This window comes from Triplophysa rosa, linkage group LG1 (genome assembly GCF_024868665.1).
Source record: "Triplophysa rosa linkage group LG1, Trosa_1v2, whole genome shotgun sequence".
Classification (NCBI taxonomy): domain Eukaryota; kingdom Metazoa; phylum Chordata; class Actinopteri; order Cypriniformes; family Nemacheilidae; genus Triplophysa; species Triplophysa rosa.
Genome location: NC_079890.1, coordinates 4,585,186 through 4,600,495, shown reverse-complemented (window position 1 = coordinate 4,600,495; position 15,310 = coordinate 4,585,186). Strand labels below are relative to the sequence as shown.

Sequence of the window (15,310 nt, the reverse complement as noted above, 5' to 3'; positions counted from 1 at the left end):
ACAGTCTCTCAACAATGATTTGTGCAGGAGAAAAAAAAAAGGTGAAAAGCCTTGACCAATCCAGCGTTCAGGTTCAGAATTTGAGGTACACAAATCTGACAGTAAAAGGCAATGAATTGTGATTAAAAAGAAAAACAGGAGATTCGACTCTAGTCACACTCAATTAGTAACTTGAATGGAGCTGGAAAATGTGTAACGTATATTGTAAACAATTTTTAACAATGTTAACACCGATTAGCATCCAGGTCTTAACGAAACCTATGGATTAAAAGTACAATTGGGACTACTCCGTTTTTATAAATAACTAAACGGCTCCCCCCCCCATTAGCCGAACTTACGTCAGGAGATTATGATCGCAAAAGTATAAACCTAACAAAACCACTTAGAATCAATTAGGGATCAAGTCAGGTCAACAAGTCTAAAGGAAGGGGAATCCGGTTTTTTAGCCTTGTATGCTGGCCCTAAGCTGGAATGCAGCTGCCAGAAGAGATCAGAATGTTGCTAAAACATTATTACAACCATTTAAAATGCAGACTCAAAAAGTTCAGTGCTTTTAGCTTGTGCATTCTATTGAAACATGAGCCACTGTGCCTGTGTCCAAACTGACCAATAATACAGTACTCACTATTATTTCATGTATAATCCGTTTATATCAATAAACTGTTTCATCTAACCTTTAATCGGAATCATTTTTAAGATTTTTAAATTCCTTTGTTTTATTTGTTGTGATTATTTTTAGATGATTATTTTAATTATTTTTATGTAAAGCACTTTGAATTACCATTGTGTATGAAATGTGCTACATAAATAAACTTGCCTTGCCTTACAGAAAAAATAAATGTCGCAGACTTCCGGTGAGCCACTAAAGCTCATGGTTATTGTACGGTGAGTCAATAGTTTTTGCACGACTGTACTTCAGTCGGACGCTACATTTAATGTCGGGCGTGTCACAACGATTATGGAGGAAAACCGCAAGAGAACGTTTGTCAATGAATGTGTCATTTCATTTGTTTAATATCAGGGAATTTGTCTTTGTTTTATTGTTGTGGATGTCACGCCACGGGGAAGGCAGGACCCAAACGCAGGGCGTTTGCAGTGATTTGGGTTTAAAAATAAACCCAAACATGGGGAAGAGGCTCCTTGGGACTACGACTGTAAAAAAAAATAAATTTGTAGTTCTTTAACAGGGGGGGAAATGCCAGTCACTCCAGATTCAAATATATCAGCAGCTACCACAAGATTAGTGTCTCACCATTTTTTTATTAAAATAGTAAAATTCCATAAAACTGCCATACATTTACACCAAATTGACATTTTTCCATGTTACTGAAAAAAACTGATGTTTTCTTTTAAACAAAAGTAATGATCATGAAATCTGAAAATGCACTTCTGTCCTCTAGTGGTGATCTTTCTCTGATGAAGTGAGTTTGACGGCTTGAGCGGAACATGTTGTTTTTATTCATCCAATCAATCACAGTAGAAAACATGAACCACACCCACTATTCTTCCTCATTCAATATTCAGTTTCATTGTGAAATATGTCAGAAAACTGAAGACAATCACCACTTCTGCTTCACAGGGACTTTCACAAATCAACATGCTGCAGAACATGAATAACTTGATGTTTCATTGTTATTAAAGTCGGTTTTGGTTTTACACACATAGACATGAATAATCAATGTATGAATCTCAACAGTGGTGACATTAAATGAAAAGCTTCATGTTGTAATGCATGCTGGGAATCATGGATGAGTTTTGAACTATGATGGTACTCAGAATGCATTGCGTTTATCTGAATAGTTTGTCAGTTATCACCATTGTTGAGATGAACAGGCTGAATCTTGATGTCTGCGTATCTCATGGTTTTGACATTTTTAATGTCCATGATGTGTTTTAAAGTCCTTCATAATATCACTTAACACTGTAATGTATGTGAGCGTCAAGAAAGCATTTATAAGCGGTGAATACATGAATGGAAACAGACCAGTAGATAACAACTCTCACAATCAGAAAGAACATGAAATCACTTTCTCTCAGCTTTTATCAGCCATAAAAGCTAAAGAAAACCTGAAGATAAACGCAAAGAGTCAAGAGCCCAAGTAAAGCAAACACTGATCAGCATAATGGTGACTAAACAACAACCGTCAACATCTGAACTTGTGTTCATTGTCAATAAGATCTTTTGTAAACGCACAAGAGAAATAAAGTGAAGGTGGTGTTGTAATAAGTGAAGGTGGTGATGGTGTTTGTAGAGTTTAATGAGGATTTCTCACAGAAAACACTGGTTGCCAGAATACTTGTGTTAGAACTACAGAATTTCAGTCTGTAGTCTTTTTCAGTCTTTTCAGTCTTTATGTGGTTGTGCAGTCTATCACCTCAAAGTCTTTGCTTGTTTTGTACACAATTAAACAAAATAGAATAATAATAGAAGTTGTGTGAATAACTCTATTAACAAAGTACTTGTTTAAATGTAGTAAAACACACACATAAAGTTTTGTCAGTGTAAGTTTGAATACTGTTGCTTTTTCATTTTACCATTTTATAAATTCAACCATTTTAATTGAAGTCATTTTTTATTTAACAGACAAATCATTTGGTACTACAGTGAAAACATGTTATTTTATTGTATGGTAGACACATGTTTTCTTATGTTCACAGTTTAAACACGTGACCTCAGTTCAGGGTGTAGCGTTATTTCTGTTAATGGTAAACCTTTGGCACCCTGTGCTGCCATGCATTTCACTATTATTTTCCGTCTAAATTTTTTACAGTGTACATGACATCTCCTTTCTTTATTCTTAAAGAACATTTCTGGAAACTAATTTCAACACAACAACATTACTGAACCTAAATACACACAGTATTTATTTTTGCTAATTATTATTTTACAATTATTATTTTAATCTCGGTATCTACTAGGCACTCTAATAGCTAGATCTACCAAATCTTGACAGTCTCTCATCACTTAATGAGTGAAACCGTCCATTTCTCACTGCTGAATTCTCATCCTTCACAGAAGCTGAACAACTTGCACTGACATTATTGTGTCCGCTTGCAGTGGTTTCTTGCTATATAATGAACTCTGACCCTGGTGAAGCAACTGCTAAGTCTTCCACATCACCATGTTGAATTGAAGAATTCTCAGACCCTTTTGTTTTCAGCAAGTCTTTTCGATTCCTTCTGAAGGTTCGGCAGTTTTTGTCCTCCCTGATTCTCACATTTTCTCCTGTCTTCAGTTCCGGTAACTTTTTTGTCCCACGTTCGAAGTGCTGTTTCTGTTTGACCTGTCTGTTGCTCAGTCTGTTACGCACCTGTTTGAAAATTTCAGGCATCAGCAGTTTCTTTGTCACTGGAAACTTTGATTTCAATCTTCTTCCCATGAGTAGCTGTGCTGGGGAAAGGCTTATTCCATCCAACGTCGTGTTTCTGTACTCAAGAAGAGCAATGTAAGGATCTCTGTTACTTTCTTGTGCTTTTTTCAGCAGAGTTTTTATAGTTTGTACTGCTCTCTCTGCTTTACCATTTGACTGTGGAAATCCTGGACTCGGGGTAGTATGTGTGAATTCCCAGCTGTCTGCAAACGCTCACATTTCAGCACATACAAGCTGCCTTCCATTATCCGAAAACAGTTCATCTGGCACCACACTGTAAAAAATTTAGACGTAAAATAATGGTGAAATGCATGGCAGTACAGGGTGCCAAAGGTTTACCATTAACAGAAATAACGCTACACCCTGAACTGAGGTAACGTGTTTAAACTGTGAACATGAGAAAACGTGTGTCTACCATACAATAAAATAACATGTTTTCACTGTAGTACCAAATGATTTGTCTGTTAAAATGGTTGAATTTATAAATTGGTAAAATGAAAAAGCAACAGTATTCAAACTTTAAAAGTAAACTGACAAAGCTTTATGTGTGTGTTTTACTACATTTAAACAAGTACTTTGTCAATTGAGTTGTTTACACAACTGCTATTATTATTCTATTTTGTTTAATTGTGTACAAAGCAAGTAAAGACTATGAGGCGATAGACTGCACAACAACATGAAGACTCAAAAGTGGACAGACCATAGAGCTTTAACTCTCTTATATAGAGATGTGCTCTGTGTCTTATACACAAACACAAAACACCATCAGGGTAACACACGTTATGTGAAAATGATCGTATAAACATTAACTAAACAACTTATAATGTTAAAAACACTCACATGTACACAGCTGCTAAAACAAATATATAAAGAAACTAAGTGATGAATGAAATATGACATGTGCATTAAACAGGGAATTGTGGGAAAGTCCTTCACAGTTTTTCACAGTATATGTGAAGGTTATTTACAGTTTAATTCTACAGAGATGTCAGTGTAAAGAAATAGTGAAGTGCACGGCAGCACAGGGTGCCAAACATTGACCATCAACAGAAATAAGGTCTGTACACTGTGAACTGAAGTGACGTGATCTGAACAAACTGACTGTGAAATTAACAGAGAAATTCTGTAGTTCTAACACAAGTATTCTGGCAACCAGTGTTTTCTGTGAGAAATCCTCATCAAACTCTACAAACACCATCACCACCTTCACTTATTACAACACCACCTTCACTTTATTTCTGTTGTGCCTTTACAAAAGATCTTATTGACAATTAACACAAGTTCAGATGTTGACGGTTGTTGTTTAGTCACCATTATGCTGATCAGTGTTTGCTTTAACCTTCAGGTTATCTTGTCTCCATTCATGTATTCATTGGTTATAAGTGTTTTCATGAAGCTCACAGACATTATAGTGTTAAGTGATATTATGAAGGACTTTAAAACACATCATGCACATTAAAAATGTCAAAACCATGAGATACGCAGACATCAAGATTCAGCCTGTTCATCTCAACAATGGTGATAACTAACAAACTATTCAGATAAACGCAATGCATTCTGGGTACCATCATAGTTCAAAACTCATCCATGATTCCCAGCATGCATTGCAACATGAAGCTTTTCATTTAATGTCACCACTGTTGAGATTCATACATTGATTATTCATTTCTATGTGTGTAAAACCAGCTCCCGTAATTTAATGTACATTATGTTTTCTAAATCTGTTCATAAGAATGTTATCACAAGAAACCTGTGCTTTCAGCCGAATCTCACTCACACAGATATAACAAAAACACCGAAAAAATATGAATCACATAATACCATCACTTAATTAGATGACGATTCACATCATCAACCAGACAAACAAATCTGATCACTTTTTCTTTTGAGTGTCCTTCATTTTCCAGCCCAAAGAGAGATCACAGTATATTAGATGAAGGGTGAAGAGCTCAACTAAAGTAAACACTGATCACATTGATGGTGACTTTAATAACAATGAAACATCAAGTCATTCATGTTCTGCAGCATGTTGATTTGTTAAAGTCCCTGTGAAGCAGAATTGGTGATTGTCTTCAGTTTTCTGACATATTTCACAATGAAAGTAAATATTGAATGAGGAAGAATAGTGGGTGTGGTTCATGTTTTCTACTGTGATTGATTGGATGAATAAAACAACATGTTCTGCTCAAGCCGTCAAACTCACTTCATCAGAGAAAGATCACCACTAGAGGACAGAAGTGCATTTTCAGATTTCATGATCATTACTTTTGTTTAAAAGAAAACATCGTTTTTTCAGTAACATGGAAAAATGTCAGTTTGGTGTAAATGTATGGCGTTTTATGGAGTTTTACTATTTTAATAAAAAAATGTGAAAATACTGTTACGTTACACTGCATTTTACCTGTAAAAATACATTTATTTTTTACAGTGTATAGATAGCATTTAATTAATATTTACATTTATCACAAAGAACTGTGAATTCTACATGGTGTAAATAGAATATATAACACAACTAGTACATGTAGCCGCTGCTAAATTCAACTGGGAAATTATAGACTAAATTTGGTGTCAATGTGTGTTTTTTAAATATTTTTTACAGTTATGATAAAAATGTGATATGACTGTGAAATTCTAATGGATCTTTCAGTAAAAATACACTTTATCTAACTCTGACAAAAAAATAAACATGAACATTTTTTAAAGGACATGTCAGGTTAACAATACACAACAATGTGTCATGGCTCTGCTTCATTTAGTCATGTTTTTCTTGGTCCTGTGGCAGAGTCATGACAAAGCCTTTGGTTATGTGTGGAGAGAAACATATTATTGTCCTTTTGACAATAATATGCGTTCTCTCCAGTGTCTCGTCTCTGTTCCCGCCATCTCGTTTCCTGTTATCTTTCCCTGAGTGTTTAATTACCCACACCTGCCCGTGTCGTTATCCTTTGTCTGTCTTCCCTATATAATACCCTCATGTTTCATTGTCCTGTGTCGGTCATTGTATGTGTATGGTGTGCGTTCTTTGTTCCCTGTAATGCCTGTGCCTCTTGTTGCTGTTTCGGCTGTTGTAGTAAGTGTTTTGTTTAGTTTAGTTTAGTTTAGTCCTTGTCTAGTCTATGTGAGTCTAGTGGTAAGTTAGTTTACGTCTCCATTGCCTTATTGTTATCTTGTTCTTGTTTTCACCCCATCGTGGGTTTTTGTTTTATGTTTATTGTTAAAATAAAGTATATTGTTCTCCATGTACTCCCGCTGCCTGCAATTGGGTTCTTTCCTGCCATAGTCCATAGCTGAGATTCATGACAACAATGACTTTAATTTAAAGGAAAAGAGTATTTTTTCCAGTAACACATTAATCAGTTAAAGAACAGGAGAAATGTACATTAGGTGTCAATGTATGCTTTTTTATGGAATTTCACAGTTCTGATTAAAATGAGATGTTACTGTTAAATTCTACTGTTTTTTCTCTGTAAAAATACATTTATTTTTTACAGTGCATGTCTGGCAAACATTGATTTGAGAATTGCAATGATTTGATTACTTGTTGTGTCATTTAACTTGGCAATTTCTGCATACTTGGAAAAGTAGTCCACACAGAGAAGATACTATGGACAAATCCATACCGACTTTTGCCCAAGCTCTTTCCGGCACAGGATGTGATATGAGAGGTTCTCTGTGATTGCGATTTCTGTGCTTGTTGCAGATGTCACACGTACTGATGATTTCTTCAATTTGGTTTGACATGCCTGGCCAGAACAAGACGTCTCTAGCTCTTTCTTTGCACTTTACAATACCCAGATGTGCTTCATGAATGTTTTCAAGCATCTCACCTCGCATTTTGTTTGGCACAACCAGTTTTCCATTTTTAAACAATAATCCATCAGCGTGACTCAGATCCTCTCTAAACGTCCAGTACTGCTGTATGGGCTTTGGAACTTGAGTTCTTGAGTTTGGCCACCCGGACTGAACCTCTTCTCTGACCATTCTCAACTCTTCGTCGTTCTCTGTTGCTATCTGGAACTGTACTTTTTTTTCTTTGAAACCGGTAGCTGATGCACAATCAAACTCACATCCATGTCATCCTCTTCTCTGTTGTCCGGTGTGCAATGCTCTTTAAGGTAAGCTCTGCTCAGTGCATCCGCAATGTGTAGCTGCTTTCCTGGAACATATCTCACCTTTAGGCTGTACTTTTGCAGTCTCATCAGCATTTTCTGTAGTCTGGATGGGGCTTTGTGTAGAGGCTTCTTGAAAATTATTTCAAGTGGCTTATGGTCAGACTCCACCTGTACACAGCGTCCATACAGGTATTGGTGAAATTTTTTGCAACCATTCACAATGGCTAACAGCTCCTTCTCGATTTGTGCGTAGTTTCGCTCACTGTCAGTTAATGCTCTGGAGCCGTATGCAACTGGTTGTCCCTCTTGGAGAATCACAGCTCCTAAACCATCTGAGCTGGCGTCAACTGACAAGGTAAGTGGCTGTTTCACATCATAATATTTGAGCACTGGGGCTGTACTCACTAGAATTTTCAAGCAGTTGAAGCTCTCTTGTTGCTCCTTCTCCCAATGCCAGTGTGTTTCTCCTTCCAGCAGTTTTCTGAGAGGTGCTGTCACTTCTGAAAGATTTGGGATGAACTTTGCCATGTACTGCACCATGCCTAGGAACCTAGAGCTGACTTGTCCTGTGGCTCTGGCATCTCCTGTACAGCTTTCAGTTTTTCTTTATCAGGTTTTAGTCCGTCTTTACTCAGGATGTGACCTATATAGCTGATTTCACTTAGGCCGATCTTGCATTTCGCTTTGTTCAGTTTCAGGTTTATGCTTCTCAGTTTCTTTAATAGTTTTCTCAATCTGTGGTCATGTGAGTCTTTGTCTTCACCCCACACCAAAATGTCGTCCATCACGTTAACAATTCCATTCCTTCCAGATGTTGAGACAAACACCTTTGGAACATTTCTGGAGCCGACGATATTCCAAACGGAAGCCTTGTAAAACTGTACCTCCCTAAAGGAGTGTTAAAGGTACAAAGTTTAGAGCCGTCGTCATCGAATCGGATCTGCCAGAATCCTTGATTGGCATCCACCACTGAGAACATCTTGGCTTTCGGCATTTCTGCAACTACTTCCTCAAGTGTTTTAAGAGGGTAGTGCTCTCTTCGTATTGCTTTGTTTAGGTCCTGAGGGTCTATGCAGATCCTGATTTTGTTGGGTTTTACTATGGTCACCATGCTGTTTACCCATTCAGTGGGCTCTGTCTGTTTTTTGATAACACCCATCTCTTCCATACATTTCAGTTCACTTTCAATGTTTCAACTTTCAAAGCTCGCAGTTTCAGCAAATCAAACAAAGTAATGGTCAAGGGTCAAGATCCCAACTCAAGGAAACACTGATCACCATGATGGTAATATTCTTAAAACATTAAAATATGTTTTTAAAACGTATTCAAACATATGAAAAACCTCTAAGGAAAGTTCTTATAACAAACTTTTGATAGCTGGGTTGTATTCAGGTTGTTGTTGTTGTGTTTCTCCTGGTAAATTAAATTAAATTTAAGTTTTTCTTGATCTTTTCTGCAGTGAATCTGTTTGTTAACAGCAGATGTTCATCACTAATGACTCAATCATCACTATAATAATAATGAAACTCAATACAAATTCTGTCAAACAGGAGCACAGAAAGGTGTTGGTTTTAGGATAAATCTGGGCCAGAATTGAAATGAACTGTTGTTTATATTTGGGTCAGTTCTGCTTTTTTTGTTTTGTTTTTGGCTGACATGCGGCATTGCTTTGGCTTGCTTGTGGCCCAAACCTGGCAAACAGGAGCGGTCCACCCAAGTGCCGTCATTCCACGCGGTATGTGGGCCAGATGAGGTGGTATGGGGAGTAAGGTGTAGGCCAGATTTGGGCCGCAAATATTTGCTATCTGGGTATCAACAAATGGTTGTGTCCAATAACCCTTGTTATTTCTGAACATAAAATCTACCGGCGTTTCAGCTGGTAGTGGTCTAGATATTTCTTGTCCCATACTCAACGAATGAACAAAGCAAATGTTATAAAAGAAAAGTAAAAGATGAAAAGTTTCCCCACAAAATCCAACTCCTTTTTTTTGTTACTTATTACAAGTTTGTAATAAAGTCAATATCAAAGTACGCATGCGTCATGTGCCTCTCGCCTTCAAAGGACGAAACCTGGCCCTCGGTTAACGTCACGGAGTGTCACACGCAACTGCAGAATCCCAACACAAACGTGCAGAAACTGCCATCAACAGTATATCACAGGCAGGTTATATAAAAAAACTCTTACCTGTGTGATACTGCTGGAACCCGTAGAACGTCTTTCAGTCTAGCGCGGTCTTCAAAACACAGAACTATCAAAATTTCCCTGGATTACCGATGAGTAAACAGGACGAAGCCCCCATTTGTTAAATTTCTGTAACAATTCCTTACGAACACTAAGTTTCTTTCTGTGTTTTAGATCACCAGTAAAATCAAATCAGAAATAGGTTGGATGTTGTAAGAGAATTCTTCTGCAGATCTGGGAGCACAAAAACAAGACACAGAGAGGAATCAAGCTTTTGAACTCATTTATTTTAGAAACTACAAGTCTTTATATACGGTGCCAAAAGACATCTGGCAGGTTTCATATGTCCAGGGGTTCACAGAGAGAACAAATAAGGTACAGCAGTTCGGACAAAGAATGTTTAGCTTAGAAGGAATCCCCTCCTCCCATGAATAGCCAGAAGGCACCCCTTCCTCCTACCCTCCAACTATATAGTCAGCAAAGTATAGTGAGCTTAACAACTTCACAATCCTTGATTTTGTGGGCTTGTATTTATTTATGCAGAAATTAAATCTAACAGCTCATTTGAGTATTTTTGTTTTTATTGTTTTCTGGTGTATTCAATTATAGGGTGTACCTGTTTGTGTAGTCACAAATTGTGGAAATTGGTCATGTTTCTGTTACTTTTGTAAAAACAACAGAATAAACGTAAGGACTTTTCTGCCTGTTCTTTTGACGTATACGTTTAAAAGTGGCTTGAACGGTTACGTTTGCGCATACGAAACGTGCCAAACCGTTGCTGAGGAAATACTCTTCAGAGCAGACTTCCTCTGATGTTTTGACAGTGAATTTAGGACTATACTTTCAGGGATTATTTCTATAGTTTTCTTACTTGGAAATGTGTTTCGTAAGTGTTTGTTTCCCAACCCACGATGATGAGCTGTAGTGCTTCTTTTAGAGCGTGAATCTGGCACATAGTGATGATTCGGTTCACATGCTTTGTGCTGTTGATGAATGTTCTTTATTGCTTTGGCGATATTGAGGAAAGGAGCATGATCTGAGTGGTTTTATGTCTTTGTGAGTACTTGAAAAAATGTATGGCTTTAGGTAACTTACCTTGAAAGAAGTCCTAGTAAGTTTTTGCATGATTTCCAGACTTTGCTCATTTGAGTATTTTTGTTTTTATTGTTTTCTTGTGTATTAAATTATAGAGCGTAACTGTTTGTGTAGTCACAAATTGTGGATATTTGTCATGTTTCTGTTACTTTTGTAAAAACAACAAAATAAACGTAAGGACTTTTCTGTCTGTTCTTTTGACGTATACGTTTAAAAGTGGCTTGAACGGTTAAGTTTGCGCATACGAAACGCGCCAAACCGTTGCTGAGGAAATACTCTTCAGAGCAGACTTCCTCTGATGTTTTGACAGTGAACTTAGGACTATACTTTCAGGGATCATTTCTATAGTTTTCTTACTTGGAAATGTGTTTCGTAAGTGTTTGTTTCCCAACCCACGATGATGAGCTTTGGTGCTTCTTTTAGAGCGTGAATCTGGCACATAGTGGTGATTCGGTTCACGTGCTTTGTGCTGTTGATGAATGTTCTTTATTGCTTTGGCGATACTGAGGAAAAGAGCATGATCTGAGTGGTTTTATGTCTTTATGAGTACGTGAAAAATGTATGGCTTTAGGTAACTTACTTTGAATGAAACCCTAGAAAGTTTAAGCTGGATTTCCAGATTTTGCTCATTTGAGAATTTTTGGTTAATTGGTTTTTGGTAAATTCAATTATAGGGCGTAACTGTTTGTGTAGTCACAAATTGCGGAAATTGGTCATGTTTCTGTTACTTTTGTAAGAACAACTGAATAAACGTATGGACCTTTCTATCTGTTCTTTTGACGTATATGTTTAAAAGTGGCTTGAACGGTTACGTTTGCGCATACGAAACGCGCCAAACCGTTGCTGAGGAAATGCTCTTCAGAGCAGACTTCCTTTGATGTTTTGACATTGAACTTAGGACTATACTTTCAGGGATCATTTCTATAGTTTTCTTACTTGGAAATGTGTTTCGTAAGTGTTTGTTTCCCAACCCACGATGATGAGCTTTGGTGCTTCTTTTAGAGCGTGAATCTGGCACATAGTGGTGATTCGGTTCACGTGCTTTGTGCTGTTGATGAATGTTCTTTATTGCTTTGGCGATATTGAGGAAAGGAGCATGATCTGAGTGGTTTTATGTCTTTGTGAGTACTTGAAAAAATGTATGGCTTTAGGTAACTTACCTTGAAAGAAGTCCTAGTAAGTTTTTGCATGATTTCCAGACTTTGCTCATTTGAGTATTTTTGTTTTTATTGTTTTCTTGTGTATTAAATTATAGAGCGTAACTGTTTGTGTAGTCACAAATTGTGGAAATTGGTCATGTTTCTGTTACTTTTGTAAAAACAACAGAATAAACGTAAGGACTTTTCTGTCTGTTCTTTTGACGTATACGTTTAAAAGTGGCTTGAACGGTTAAGTTTGCGCATACGAAACGCGCCAAACCGTTGCTGAGGAAATACTCTTCAGAGCAGACTTCCTCTGATGTTTTGACAGTGAACTTAGGACTATACTTTCAGGGATCATTTCTATAGTTTTCTTACTTGGAAATGTGTTTCGTAAGTGTTTGTTTCCCAACCCACGATGATGAGCTTTGGTGCTTCTTTTAGAGCGTGAATCTGGCACATAGTGGTGATTCGGTTCACATGCTTTGTGCTGTTGATGAATGTTCTTTATTGCTTTGGCGATATTGAGGAAAGGAGCATGATCTGAGTGGTTTTATGTCTTTGTGAGTACTTGAAAAAATGTATGGCTTTAGGTAACTTACCTTGAAAGAAGTCCTAGTAAGTTTTTGCATGATTTCCAGACTTTGCTCATTTGAGTATTTTTGTTTTTATTGTTTTCTTGTGTATTCAATTATAGAGCGTAACTGTTTGTGTAGTCACAAATTGTGGAAATTGGTCATGTTTCTGTTACTTTTGTAAGAACAACAAAATAAACGTATGGACCTTTCTATCTGTTCTTTTGACGTATACGTTTAAGTGGCTTGATCGGTTAAGTTTGCGCATACGAAACGCTCCAAACCGTTACTGAGGAAATACTCTTCAGAGCAGACTTCCTCTGATGTTTTGGCAGTGTACTCAGGACTACTCTTTCAGGAGTCATTTCTATAGTTTTCTTACTTGGAAATGTGTTTTGTAAGTGTCTGTTTTTCAACCCACGATGATGAGCTTTGGTGCTTCTTTTGCAGCGTGACTCTGGCACATAGTGGTGATTCGGTTCACATGCTTTGTGCTGTTGATGAATGTTCTTTCTTGATTTTGCGATATTGAGGAAAGGAGCATGATCTGAGTGGTATTATGTCTTTGTGAGTACTTGAAAAAATGTATGGCTTTAAGTAACTTACCTTGAAAGAAGTCCTAGTAAGTTTCCTCATGATTTCCAGACTTTGCTCCTTTGAGTATTTTTGTTTTTATTGTTTTCTGGTGTATTCAATTATAGGGCGTAACTGTTTGTGTAGTTACAAATTGTGGAAATTGGTCATGTTTCTGTTACTTTTGTAAGAACAACTGAATAAACGTATGGACTTTTCTATCTGTTCTTTTGACGTATACGTTTAAAAGTGGCTTGAACGGTTACGTTTGGGCATACGAAACGTGCCAAACAATTGCTGAGGAAATACTCTTCAGAGCAGACTTCCTCTGATGTTTTGGCAGTGTACTCAGGACTATACTTTCAGGATCATTTCTATAGTTTTCTTTCTTGGAAATGTGTTTCGTAAGTGTTTGTTTCCAAACCCACGATGATGAGCTTTGGTGCTTCTCTTAGAGCGTGAATCTGGCACATAGTGGTGATTCGGTTCACATGCTTTGTGCTGTTGATGAATGTTCTTTATTGCTTTGGCGATATTGAGGAAAGGAGCATGATCTGAGTGGTTTTATGTCTTTGTGAGTTACTTGAAAAAATGTATGGCTTTAGGTAACTTACCTTGAAAGAAGTCCTAGTAAGTTTTTGCATGATTTCCAGACTTTGCTCATTTGAGAATTTTTGTTTTTATTGTTTTCTGGTGTATTCAATTATAGGGTGTACCTGTTTGTGTAGTCACAAATTGTGGAAATTGGTCATGTTTCTGTTACTTTTGTAAAAACAACAGAATAAACGTAGGACTTTTCTGCCTGTTCTTTTGACGTATACGTTTAAAAGTGGCTTGAACGGTTACGTTTGCGCATACGAAACGTGCCAAACCGTTGCTGAGGAAATACTCTTCAGAGCAGACTTCCTCTGATGTTTTGACAGTGAATTTAGGACTATACTTTCAGGGATTATTTCTATAGTTTTCTTACTTGGAAATGTGTTTCGTAAGTGTTTGTTTCCCAACCCACGATGATGAGCTGTAGTGCTTCTTTTAGAGCGTGAATCTGGCACATAGTGTGATTCGGTTCACTGCTTTGTGCTGTTGATGAATGTTCTTTATTGCTTTGGCGATATTGAGGAAAGGAGCATGATCTGAGTGGTTTTATGTCTTTGTGAGTACTTGAAAAAATGTATGGCTTTAGGTAACTTACCTTGAAAGAAGTCCTAGTAAGTTTTTGCATGATTTCCAGACTTTGCTCATTTGAGTATTTTTGTTTTTATTGTTTTCTGGTGTATTCAATTATAGGGGTACCTGTTTGTGTAGTCACAAATTGTGGAAATTGGTCATGTTTCTGTTACTTTTGTAAAAACAACAGAATAAACGTAGGACTTTTCTCCTGTTCTTTTGACGTATACGTTTAAAAGTGGCTTGAACGGTTACGTTTGCGCATACGAAACGTGCCAAACCGTTGCTGAGGAAATACTCTTCAGAGCAGACTTCCTCTGATGTTTTGACAGTGAATTTAGGACTATACTTTCAGGGATATTTCTATAGTTTTCTTACTTGGAAATGTGTTTCGTAAGTGTTTGTTTCCCAACCCACGATGATGAGCTGTGTGCTTCTTTTAGAGCGTGAATCTGGCACATAGTGGTGATTCGGTTCACTGCTTTGTGCTGTTGATGAATGTTCTTTATTGCTTTGGCGATATTGAGGAAAGGAGCATGATCTGAGTGGTTTTATGTCTTTGTGAGTACTTGAAAAAATGTATGGCTTTAGGTAACTTACCTTGAAAGAAGTCCTAGAAGTTTTTGCATGATTTCCAGACTTTGCTCATTTGAGTATTTTTGTTTTTATTGTTTTCTGGTGTATTCAATTATAGGGGTACCTGTTTGTGTAGTCACAAATTGGGAAATTGGTCATGTTTCTGTTACTTTTGTAAAAACAACGAATAAACGTAGGACTTTTCTCCTGTTCTTTTGACGTATACGTTTAAAAGTGGCTTGAACGGTTACGTTTGCGCATACGAAACGTGCCAAACCGTTGCTGAGGAAATACTCTTCAGAGCAGACTTCCTCTGATGTTTTGACAGTGAATTTAGGACTATACTTTCAGGGATCATTTCTATAGTTTTCTTACTTGGAAATGTGTTTCGTAAGTGTTTGTTTCCCAACCCACGATGATGAGCTGTGGTGCTTCTTTTAGAGCGTGAATCTGGCACATAGTGGTGATTCGGTTCACTGCTTTGTGCTGTTGATGAATGTTCTTTATTGCTTTGGCGATA

At 37.2% G+C, this 15,310-nt stretch overlaps 8 non-coding genes and 1 pseudogene across 8 annotated transcripts; all 9 read left to right on the top strand.

The window, feature by feature from the left end:
- Positions 1–10,496: 10,496 nt before the first annotated feature.
- On the top strand, positions 10,497–10,710 carry LOC130563154 (small nucleolar RNA U3). The gene has a single exon (XR_008964055.1). It is a non-coding gene; the product is annotated as a small nucleolar RNA U3 (small nucleolar RNA).
- Positions 10,711–11,077: 367 nt separating this feature from the next.
- Positions 11,078–11,291, top strand: LOC130563143 (small nucleolar RNA U3). Its single transcript, XR_008964052.1, has one exon. It is a non-coding gene; the product is annotated as a small nucleolar RNA U3 (small nucleolar RNA).
- Positions 11,292–11,656: 365 nt separating this feature from the next.
- On the top strand, positions 11,657–11,870 carry LOC130563128 (small nucleolar RNA U3). Its single transcript, XR_008964049.1, has one exon. It is a non-coding gene; the product is annotated as a small nucleolar RNA U3 (small nucleolar RNA).
- Positions 11,871–12,237: 367 nt separating this feature from the next.
- LOC130563131 (small nucleolar RNA U3) lies at positions 12,238–12,451 on the top strand. The gene has a single exon (XR_008964050.1). It is a non-coding gene; the product is annotated as a small nucleolar RNA U3 (small nucleolar RNA).
- Positions 12,452–12,816: 365 nt separating this feature from the next.
- Positions 12,817–13,030, top strand: LOC130563167 (small nucleolar RNA U3). The gene has a single exon (XR_008964059.1). It is a non-coding gene; the product is annotated as a small nucleolar RNA U3 (small nucleolar RNA).
- A 367-nt stretch (positions 13,031–13,397) lies between these two features.
- LOC130563136 (small nucleolar RNA U3) lies at positions 13,398–13,610 on the top strand. Its single transcript, XR_008964051.1, has one exon. It is a non-coding gene; the product is annotated as a small nucleolar RNA U3 (small nucleolar RNA).
- Positions 13,611–13,977: 367 nt separating this feature from the next.
- LOC130563148 (small nucleolar RNA U3) lies at positions 13,978–14,189 on the top strand. The gene has a single exon (XR_008964054.1). It is a non-coding gene; the product is annotated as a small nucleolar RNA U3 (small nucleolar RNA).
- A 364-nt stretch (positions 14,190–14,553) lies between these two features.
- On the top strand, positions 14,554–14,764 carry LOC130563162 (small nucleolar RNA U3). The gene has a single exon (XR_008964056.1). It is a non-coding gene; the product is annotated as a small nucleolar RNA U3 (small nucleolar RNA).
- A 361-nt stretch (positions 14,765–15,125) lies between these two features.
- LOC130563174 (small nucleolar RNA U3) lies at positions 15,126–15,306 on the top strand (annotated as a pseudogene).
- Positions 15,307–15,310: the final 4 nt, after the last annotated feature.